At 43.8% G+C, this 11,446-nt stretch overlaps 1 long non-coding RNA gene across 1 annotated transcript in view; it reads right to left on the bottom strand.

The window, feature by feature from the left end:
- Positions 1 to 4,014: 4,014 nt before the first annotated feature.
- Positions 4,015 to 11,446, bottom strand: part of LOC107146953 — a 16,107-nt gene continuing 8,675 nt past the window's right edge. The window contains exon 2 of the long non-coding RNA XR_001504095.1: positions 4,015 to 4,605. This is a non-coding gene — a long non-coding RNA (uncharacterized LOC107146953). The remainder of the gene's footprint in view (positions 4,606 to 11,446) is intronic.

Below are 11,446 nucleotides of genomic sequence, written 5' to 3'. Positions count from 1 at the left end.
GTTTTTTTTTTTTTTTTTTTTTTTTTTTAATATTTATTTATTTTTTTTTGTTATCGGCGGGCACAACATCTTTGTTTTTTTGTATGTGGTGCTGAGGATCGAACCCGGGCCGCACGCATGCCAGGCGAGCGCGCTACCGCTTGAGCCACATCCCCAGCCCCAGCCACATCCCCAGCCCCCCGTGTTTCTTTTTTGCTGACAAATCAAAGTTTTTCCGGGGGCTGGGGTTGTGGCCCAGCAGCAGCTCTGGCATGTGTGAGGCACTGGGTTCGATTTTCAGCACCACATATAAATAAATAAATAAAGGTCTATCATCAACTAAAAAAAAAGGTTTTTCCTTTTTTTTTTCAAAATCTTGTCCTCATTATTGTAATGGCAACAGACCCAAGGACCAAGGTTTCAGTATCAATTGCAACCAATTTAGCACATATTTATTATCCCTTAAAGAAACTCCCATGAGCTGGGGATGTGGCTCAGTGGTAGAGCATGCACATGCCACAAGAGTGCCCCGGTGTTCAATACCCAGAACCAAAAATAAATATAAAAATTAAATTAAAAAATAGTTTCATATTACATGCCTGTAACATCCATTCACTTATTAATTTAACAAATGTTCATGGAGTCAACCATGGTTCAATCCCCAGTCCCACAAAAAAAAGAGAAACTCTATATCCATTAATATTCATTCGCCTTTCCCCCACTCCTTCTATAGATTTGTCTATTCTGGATATCTCATTTTAAGTTTTCTCACATTTTTATTTGACATCCATGATTATTTTTGTTTGTAGAAATATTTTGCATTGATTTTTGGGGATCAACATCCTCCTATTTTACAAGAGAAAATGGACTATTACTGAGAATTTTTTTTTTTTAATGTATTTATTTTCCGGGCGCATGCCTGTAATCCCAGCAGTTCCGGAGGCTGAGGCAGGAGGATCGCGAGTTCAAAGCCAGTGCCAACAATTTAGCGAGGCCCTGTTTCTAAATAAAATATATATTAAAAAAAAGAGGGTGGGGGCTGGGGATGTGGCTCAGTGGTTAAGCGCCCCTGAGTCCAACCCTCGGTATAAAACAAAACCAAAAATAAAACAACGTTCCCCAGCCCCTATGGAGAATTTCTTAGAATCAAACTCGCATGTGGGTTTCGAATTCCGTCAGTATATCATCCGACTGGGATTCTGGGGACGAGGGTTTGACATTCTCTGGCAGTGCAGCTGGGATTCGAGGTCAGGAATTGTGAGGCGCTGAGCATGTTTGTGATCTCCTAGGTGCAGACCCTGGATTCTCCCCCTGCACCCTTGGTCGCTCCTTTGCGCCTGAGGATGGACATAGGACTCTTCTCGGCTTTGGGGAGGCCAATGAATGCGTCATTTTTGGGTTTTGTTTTGTTTGCGGTGCCCAGCGGCGCTTTACCCCGAGTTATATTCCCAGCCATTAATTAATTAATTAATTAATTAATTTTTAAAAAATTATAGATGGGCACAATACCTTTATTTTATCTATTTATGCGGTGCTGAGGATTGAACCCAGTGCCTCACATTTGACGAGACAAGCGCTCTACCACTGAGCCACCACGCCAGCCCCCTTTAATTTATTTTGAGCCAGGTGTCACTTGCGGTCCTCCTGCCTCAGTCTTCCGAGTCGCTGCGATTACGGGCTGTGCCACCGTCTTCTATTTGGGCCTCACAACATCACTAACCCAAGGGCTTCCCGCTTCTCCCAAGCCAGAGCCATTCAAAAGTCCCCGCCCTCTAAGGCCCAATCACCGACGCACCTTGTTTAGAAATTTGACTAGAACTGACCTATCAGCTAGCGCGAAGATAGAGCCGGCTCGAAGCTCCTACGCAAGTCACCGTAGGAAGTGAGATCGTACTTATTTAGTACTGAAGGGCGACCAAAGGGTACAGCCTTCACGGTACCTTATTTGGTAAGGTTAGCTTGACTAAGCGAGGAAAGGACACCATGAGGCTTTTGGAAACAAACGGGGAAGCTGGCAGCGCCATGTTTTCTAAGGGACTTACTCAGCAATCGGATCCAAAATGACAGGTGCTGCAGTGGTTCATAAATATGAATGCCTTCCTGGGACCACGACTGGGCTAGAAGGAGCCTCTGGGCACCTGAACGCCGGCCACTTCAAATCCACATAGGTATTAAAAGAGCCGGGCGCAGTGGCTCACGCCTTGTAATCCCAGCGGTTCCGGAGGCTAAGGCAGTATGATCGCGAGTTCAAAGCCAACCTCAGCGAGACCCTGTCTCTAAATAAAATATTAAAAAGATCTGGGATATGGCTCAGTGGTTAAGCCCCCCCCCCCCCGGGTTCGATCCCTAATACAAAAATTTAAAAGAAAATTGAACATTTAAATTTGAATTTCCTGAAAGGGAAGCCTGGGATCACTCCCCGACTCCCTTCTTCTGTCGCCCTAAAACTGTGTGGATCACCAAGGTTGCATATTCAGTACCTTGCAGTAGTTAAACGCTACAGGGATGATGCCCGACAAACGTGGATTCTGATCCTGACTGCATCCTTCATATGTAGTGTGGACTTGGAAATGACCTAATTTCTTTGAGTTTCAATTTTCTTAATGACACTTGGTTGAGGATCTGCAGGTGCTGTATCCATCCCCCACCTGGGACTTACCTCTGGGACTCCTATACCAGCTCTAACTCAGCTTGCTTCTCCAGGATTCAAAGAGCCCCAAACCACCTTCTCTCTTAGACAGACAAAAAGTTGAGTTCTATATTTACCTGAATCTGGACTAAGGCAAGGCAGGTTCCAGAAGAGCCTGTTGAAATGAGAGGACTCTTGCACACATAAAGTTAGACTTATTGGAACGCCCCAAGGGCTCACTGCTCACAAATATCTCCTTCTAAAGGAACTGTTCAATATCAGTAACTTTTCTAGGCAATTTCACTCTCTTAGATTCCAGGTGGCAATGGGTTGCTTCCACTTTTGGGGAATATGGGGGGGGAGCAGTTTTCTTAAAGTAACCATTAACTTTTTTCTCCACACACCCCTTGTTCACTGAATGTCATGGAGACAGAGGGCTACAGTGCTGGGAACCAAATTCAGCTCTATCTGCCTCAGAGAATCACTTTCTTGAAATAAGTACCTACCATAAGCCCCATACTTTAAATTTAAGATGACATGTCTGTGAGAAAAGTAGTATGAACTCAATTTCACTGATGAAAAAAAACTTACATTGGCAAGTTGTAGTAACTTGCTTACATCACATAGCTACCACAAGATGGAGCCAGGATTTAAGGGATATTCCCCTGACTCTGTAACCCGAGCTCTTTCCCCTGAACTAGGAGCCTATCATATATCCTGTGCCTTATGGTCTTTAAAGGGGGTGAATGGGATGAGGGTGCACTGAAGACCACCAGAAGTAGAAACATAACCTATTTTTTGGAGACGGGGTGGAGAACCACAAGGGAAAGGGAAAGTAAACATTTTTTTTTCTTTCAATATATTTGAGCAACTGCTGTGCCAAAAGAATAGCCATATAACACAATGGTTAGAACACATGGGTTTCAGAGTTGGATGCATTGGTTCAATTGAGCACTCCTTGACTTATCAGTGTGACTTTGGAATTTTCTTGCTGGACTAAGTGTGAGCCTCCCCAATTGCAAAACAAGATTATCAGTTTCATGGGATTGTTTTGAGAATCAAATGAGATTTTTGAAATGCTTCTGCCCAGTACCTGGCACATTATGTTGTTGTTTTTATTACTACTGCTACAGTATGAGGTGCTTAGGAGCAATATAGAATACGGTTCTGATTTTACCCACTCTGCCCTCAAGAGTAGTGGAGAGGACACTTCTGTAAGTCACTAAAGTCTCACAGGCATCTAGGCCTGATCAGAGTCGCTCAAGGGCGTGATGTCTTACAAGGGAAACCCCTAGTGATAAGGTCAGTGGGCAGAGCATTGAATGTGCAGCCAGATAGGTCTGGGATAGGCTGTTGCACACCTGGCACGCTGTAAAAGTTCCATAAATATGCTCAGCACTCTAGAATTAACTTCTCTCAGGACAGGAGCCCAGTTTATTTTACAGCCAGGACACATTCTTGAAAGCCTTGTGGACCAAGGGAACAAAAGCAGCCAAGGGAGAATCACGCTGAACTACATGGCCTCAATACATGATTACCTCCTCTGAACCTCCTCCATCTTGCGCATAAACAGCTGTCAGTCGTTACCTAGCAACAGCGTCCTAGAGTCTGGTCCAAGACACCAATCAGCGCTTTATTTCGATGAGGCGAGTTGACAATCACCGCGCACTTTCGGAAGCCAAGTCTTCTAGTCTGTCTCCGCCATAGCCAATGAGGGGGTAGGAATTTTAAGAACCTGGGCTGAACCTGCTTAACTGTTTCTTATCTGATAAGATCAAATGGAGGAAATGAGTGGAAAGCCTCAGAATGCTTGTGAATGATGGTCTTAAAGGGTCGCCGCCATATTCTCTTAGGGTATTGTTTGTTCCGTTGTTCATTTTGGTACCAAAGTGTCCCACGCCGTGGTGATTCCTCCATTCTGGCCGCAACTCGGCCCCGTGTGAGGCTAGTTCAAGGCCGGCTGAGATGTAGGGTCCAGCAGAGTGGCTCCCTCTCATCTGGAAAATACAGTGGTGTGATCATGGGGCTGAAGCATTCAGCTGGGGATGGGGATCAGGGAGGGTTCAAGGCGCTGCTCCCAGCCAGGTTCCCCATCCTGAGCCCAAAAAAACTGAATCTGTGCATAGGAGGCTGAGGGTTGTGAGCTTCTTCGTGGCGATCGTGTATTTCTTCTTGCCGGAGTGGTGAAGTCTGGGGCAGGGATAGAAAACCCTGTATTGGACGGTGATACGAGAGATCAGCCGCCACTTGGGGGCGCTCAGTGAGGCCGTTTAGGACCTTCACTCCGCCCATTTCTGCTCACTCATTTATGCAAAATGTTACTTAACCAGTTCTTGAGCGAGAGCTGCAGATGCAAAGAATACACAGAGGGCTCAAAACTGCTTGGAGGGGACAGGGAACGGACGAAAGAGAATATTGAGTTGGGCTGAGGTTAGGGGGCGACTGTTCCAAATGCCTCCTGGCAACCTTAGTGTGTGTGTGTGTGTTGTATAATTTACCATGACCATATTTCTATGTCTGACTATTTCTCCTCAGCAAGGGTTTTTTGTTTTGGTGACAGCTTTCTTGGGTATTAGTCACATACCATTACAACTAACTCATTTTCAATGCACAATTAAATGGGTTTTAGTGTATTCCCAGAGTTGTATACCCATCACCACAATAAATTTTAACACATTTTCATTAATCTCCCAAAGAAATCCCACACCTCTTGGCCATAACTTCCTCCATTCACCCCTTCTCCAGGCCTTAGCAAAAATTAATCTACTTTCTATCTCTATACATTTGCTCATTTGGGGTCCATATAAATGAAATCATAATGCTTGGATTTGGGCAGTGGGTCGGGGGGGGGGCTTGATACTGGATTAACACAGATGCTTTACCATTGAGTCACATTCCCAATTCTCCCCTCTATTTTTGTTTTTAAGGCATTCATATTTTATTTCCATCCCCTGGGGTAAGGCCAAACCCACCTGCTCTGAATACCGTTTTTTAATTTTTTTCCCTATATTTTTAGTTGTGGATGGACACAATACCTTTATTTTATTTGTTTTTTTATGTGACTCTGAGAATCAAACCCAGTGCTTCACATGTGATAGGCAAGCACTCTACCTTTGAGCTACAACCCCAGCCCTGAAAAACTTTTTTCCTCATTAAAATTCTCCCTCCCAGGACCTGCCAGGTATGGTCTTATGTTGCCATGGCAACTAGCCTGGCCTTTGTCCCAATCTACTTGATGAAACATTATCTTCAGGATTCTCCAGATTCAGTCACTAATTTTTGTTTCCCCCCAAAAAGTAGTTTCAAAGGGCTATGTTTTTCCAGATGGGCCCAACCTCCTTTCAGTCTGGGAAGAAGGGGCCTATTCTAATTCACTTAGGTTATGCCAGAGGTGGCCCTCAGGAGTATAGAGACTTATAATTCTCTACTACTGCTATGCTTGAAACTCAGTTGACATTCATACATGCAAATTCATCTTCTTTCTGGCTTGGTCCAAATTTCTCACAAATCCATAGAAGTCTCTTGAAGACACTTAGTACACAATTTCTAGACAACCATGCCCTGGAATGATCCACTCACTCCCACCATCCTGGTCTCCCACCTCCAGCAAACCCATTATGATGTGAAGACATTTCTGTGACACACTGGATAATCTTGGATTGCAACACCAGAAAAATATGGAAAAAAGGCTCTCAGACTTTGTCAGGTAAACGGAAACTACCTGGTTATACTCCCTCATCATGAAGCCCCTGCAACAGAATGGGGGAAAATATTCTCAGCTTCTTCCAAATAAGACACTTGTAGCTGTAAATAACAAGTTCAATTTCTGCCCCAGTAGGCTTTATATGCTTCTGTGTGGAACATAAAATAAGCTTTGAGGTGTTGGAGTCATTATTCTGCTAATCTGGCTTCTTTTTTAATTGCTAAAGGAGATTTCTATTTCAATAACTACAAGTTCCATGGATATTAAAATACTTTTAAGCTTTATTTATGTGAGTTTCCCTAAAACACACAAAATTACCAGTGTTAATTTGAGATAGGTGGGCTCCCATAGAGAGAGCAAAAAACAATCTTAGTAGATGGAGACTCAGATCTATGAGCATGACCACTTGTGCTTATCTCTTTAATTAGATGAATAAGATCTCCAGCTAATGCTTGTAGATCAACTAATTTATTTAATCTCATCAGATTCAAAGACCTGCACAATGTGCCCAGAACTGATTTATGGTATTCTCCTTAATTAGGAAGAAACAAATGATTGACATACCATCTGATTTTTACAATAGCTTGCCTGGGAATCTGCAATTTTCTGCACAAGCAAAATACATATATCGTCATAGAGCTCAGTCCTGGCTGCATCATTTGTCTTCTCTGAGAGATAAAGATACTTCTCTGAGACACTGTAATTGTGGCATGCATGCTTTGCTTTACTGTCCTATAATAAATCTTTGTGCTTTGCTCAGACATATCCTGAAAGTCTTTTCAGTGGTGTAAGTCAAGAACTCACGGGGCTGGGGATGTGGCTCAAGCGGTAGCGCGCTCGCCTGGCATGCGTGCGGCCCGGGTTCGATCCTCAGCACCACATACAAACAAAGATGTTGTGTCTGCCGAAAACTAAACAATAAACATTAAAAAATTAAAAAAAAAAAAAAAAAAAAAGAACTCACCTGGGCCAGAAGGTTCCACTGCCCCCTTGATAAGACATCCTTGGACCCTATCTGGTGACAATTTCATCTCTGGTTCTGAGCCCTGCATCAAGAATTTCCTTTCCATCAATACACTCAGGGAAGCTAGTCTGATTGATAGATAAACAGACATGTGTGGAACATCTTTAACAATGAGAATTAGTAAATATCCAGAGGTCTCAGTTTAATTTACCATATGGAATGTGAAAAAAAAACACATGCACAGGTATATGGAGATATTCATAACAGACCACCCAGCTTGTGTAGAACCATTTATTACTAACACTAAAAAACAAATTTGAAAACCCAACACACAATATCATGTTCACACAGGGGTCATGAAGTGCCCTGTGTGTATCCCCAGTCTAGAGTCAGGCTACAGGAATGCAAATTTCACTTCTTTCCCCAGGGGTGAGTTCACATATACCTACTCCACTTTTCCCCCAAAGACTTGTAAGAATGGGCCTCAGGCTGCCATGACCACTATGATTGTCCCAGTTTCCCCTCTCTACTTGGTGATGAATTGTCCCCAAGTTTGCATTGCTGCTCTACTAAGGCAAGGTACTTAAGCTGGTACCTTCTTTGCTGTGTCCAATGAATCTTCTCTTATTCTAGTCAGTGGAGGCTTATTCCAATTCACCCATGTCCTGTCAGAAGTAGCCCTTAGGAACATGAAGATTTCCACTTCTGGGTCCCTATACCTTCTACTCAGGGGTAGAAACCCAGCATATTTTTGACCCGGTCCCAGATTATCTCCCAGGAACTCAGAGAGAAACCTGTCAGCAACTCAGGTGTCCTTCAACATTCTAAATTCATCTTCTTTGCTACCTGGTCACAGCTTCTCTCCCAGGTTTTCACAGATATCCTTTGGAGGCCTAGGTTTTGCCAAACCTGACCTTCGGGTGTGTGGAGCCTTTTAGCTCTGGACCATTCTTTTGATAAATCGTGTGTTCTTCACAGCTCCAAATCCATCTCCTCACTGGCCTGGCCCTAGCTTCTCTACCAGGCATTTACATAGATCATTCAAGTCCTAGCACTCAGGTGCTATGAGGTGGTCTCTCTGTGTGACCAACTTAGGGATAGGGCTTTGGGTATTTTCATTTCAGTTCCCTTCTCTGGGACGAGTTGAAGATGACCCAGATTTTCTGTCATCTTCAAACACAGAACTGCAAGAGTGAATTTATCTGTTGCTTTCAGGCTATGCAGCAAGAAATTTTCTTTCCCCCAACACATTTGGGGACACTAGTCTCCTGTGGGGTGAGACGATGCTCAATTGTGCTGAAAAACAGTACTCCACAATAATAAAAATTATTTCTCCAAGGAACTCCCAGCAATGTCCTCAGGCTTTCATGTTCACCAGATATGCCTGGTGTCCCAATTCCACTAAATAATACATTGTCTTAGGATCCCCAGCTTCAAAGTTGATACTCCATTAGGGAAAGGTATTTTAGTGGCCCATGCCTTTCCAGTCTTTTCCAACCAGTCTCCTCCTAGACTGAGCAGAGGTGGCTCATTCCCATTCACCTAGATTCTGTCAGCAGTGACTTTCAGGAGTGTGGAGTCTTCAAGATCTGGGATCATCTGCCTGCAAGTCAGGTATCCTTTGCATTTCCAAAGTCATCTTTTCTTGGTGTGACCTGAGTGTGACCTCACCAAGGTCATAGGAGAAGCAGATGACCAAGGGTGTCTCGACTTAGTACTGAGTTCAGTTTCCTTTTTCTCAAATAGACCACTGATGGAGAAACCTCTCCAAACATTGGCTCTCAAGTTCGCCAGGCACCTTGCATCCTCTGCATGGAAGTGGGGTTGCTTAGAGCCAGGGCTGCCCAAGAAAACTAGAGCAAGGGCTGCTCTTGAGTCCCTTTGTGGGTCACCAGTTTTGATATCAAAAGTTCAGTCCTTGTCCCTGATGCCAATTTAATAAAGAGGACATGGTTTTGAGAAAAAGGAAAAAGAAATTTTATTGCTTTGCCAATAAAGGAGAAACACAGGGGACTCCTGTCCCAGAGGCTGCGATTCTCCCCCAGCCCTTTTTATTTTAAGTGAGTGTCTCATTAAGTTGCTTAGGGTCTTGCTAACTTGCTGAGGTGGTTTCAAACTTGTGATCCTCCTGCCTCAGTCTCCTGAGTTGTTGGGGTTATAGGTGTGTGCTGCTGCTCCAGACAAACATGTGTCTGGCATCTTCCCTTGGCATAATAGTTTAAAGATTCATCCATGTTGTAGCACACATCATCATATCATTTTTATTATTATTTTACCGAACCCAAGACCACACATATCCTAAGCACATGCTTTACCCCTGAGCTGGATCCCAGGCCCCCTACATTTTAAAAAATATACTCAATTTTTTACAGCAGTTTCAGGTTAACAGCAAAACTAAGTGGAAAGTAGAATTCCAATATCTCTCTGCCCTACCCCCTCAACACACACTTCTCCCACTATCAATATCCCCCACCAGATTGATACATTTATTAAAATTAATGAAGCTATCAAGACCCAAAATCTTTATCATTATCTCCCAAAGTCTACAGTTTACATTAGGGTTTACTTTTGGTGTGAAACCTACATCTTGCGGTTTGGAATAAATGAAGCCACCATTATAGTATCATTCAGATAGTTTCGATATCCTAAATAATCCTCTGTGTGTTCCACCTATTCTGTCTCTCCCTACAATCCCTGCCTGGCAACCAGATTTTTGTTGTTGCTTTTATGTGTATTTTTTTTTCTTTCTAGGCATTGAACCAGGGGCACATTACCACTGACCCACATCCCCAGTCCTTTTTATTTTTAGACAGGGTCTCATTAATCTGCTGAGGCTGGGGACTCATGATCCTCCTGCCTTGGCCTCCAGAATCACTAGAATTACAGGTACATCACTGCTGCCTGGATGAGATTATTTTTTGGTACTGGGGATTGAACCCAGGGGCACCATAACCACTGAACCACATTCCCAGCCCTTTGTATTTTGAGACAGAGTCTCTCTAAATTGCTGAGGCTGGCTTTGAACTTATCATCCTCCTGCCTTAGCTTCCTGAGTTGCTGATATTACAGGCCTGTCCTGTGGTCACCCAGCCCGGTTTGAAAATAACTGCTTTTAATGTAATTTCTCTGATTTTCTCCATATTTCAGTTAGTTGGAGACTATTATTGACTTTTTTTTCCCCTTCACTGATTCACAATGCATTTAGAACTCAGAAGTGAGAGACCCTGACATAATTCCTGTCAGTGCTTACTAATGTGGCATAGGCACACACACACACACACACACAAACATCTTTGCAGAGTTTTGTGTCTCCCTCACAAGGTTGTAAGCGCCTCTGAGAATAGGCACCCTGACCATTACCTTTCTCAGTTCTTAGCCTTAGGCTTGGAGTTACCCTGATTAGATAAAACCAAAGAGCCAGGTTGGTGCTTGAGGACTAACCTTCAGTGAAGTGTAGTGGAAACCTTAGAATCAGAAAGGTGGTGAGGGAATTTGAACTGCGGGAAGAAAAATTTGTTTAGTTCCCTGCTATACTATATGCCCAGGCACCTAGAACTGTGTTGTCTGTCAGTAGGATATTAACAAATGTGTGTATGCTGTTTCAGCCTTGGTACAAAGGAAGGGAAGAGTCCCCGAGAGGCACAGATTGAGCTTGGGCAAAGGTGGGCTGAGCTCTGGTTCACTGTCCCTCTCTCCAACAGCCCAGAACAGTGCTGGGCACATAGCCGGTGAACCTGAAGTCTGAACTTGGTGATATTCAGACCTCAGACTAGATGTTGCTCAGGCAGAAGTTCTGCTCCCTGGCTACTGCCAGCTTCCAGCAAACTGGAATGTTTGGCCAAGACCCAATTCAAAGGATTGTACTTTGCTTTCTGCCAAGATCCCAAGGAAGAGGCTAAGCGCCTGGGGTCTGGCATAGGTAGGAAAAAGGAGCAGATGTGGAAGTCAGCCTTTCTTAGGTTCCCCTTTCCCCAGCAGTCCCTGTCCATGCACAGCTCCGCTCTTTATGGGCCCCAGTTGGTAAGAAACCTCTGAACCATCTCTTCCAAAGTTCCTTCCCCAAGATTTGGAGTCTCGCTCACATTCAAGGATAGCTGATCACAATGAGGTGGAAGGGAGGAGGCAGAGTGGGGATTGGGGTCTTCTTTTTTTTTTTTTTTTTTTTTTTTTT

Source organism: Marmota marmota, unplaced genomic scaffold (genome assembly GCF_001458135.2).
Source record: "Marmota marmota marmota unplaced genomic scaffold, marMar, whole genome shotgun sequence".
Taxonomy (NCBI): Eukaryota; Metazoa; Chordata; class Mammalia; order Rodentia; family Sciuridae; genus Marmota; species Marmota marmota.
This window is presented reverse-complemented; position numbering and strand designations above follow the sequence as displayed.